Raw genomic sequence first — 209 nt, forward strand, 5'->3', positions numbered from 1 at the left:
TTATCAAAATAACACATCATTTGAATAATGTTACAAAAGACACTCACCCCCAGTCCATAATAAAAATGGAAGAGACGCTTGCCACCATGATCAAACCAGCGGTCTCCAACCCTGACGTTGAGACGCTTATCAGGTGCAATGCCAGGACTTGGGCATTAACGACGGTTGAGGTTTTAAGAGACCATTATAAAAACACTCTACAAGTGGAA

This window comes from Nerophis lumbriciformis, linkage group LG19 (assembly GCF_033978685.3).
Source record: "Nerophis lumbriciformis linkage group LG19, RoL_Nlum_v2.1, whole genome shotgun sequence".
NCBI lineage: Eukaryota > Metazoa > Chordata > Actinopteri > Syngnathiformes > Syngnathidae > Nerophis > Nerophis lumbriciformis.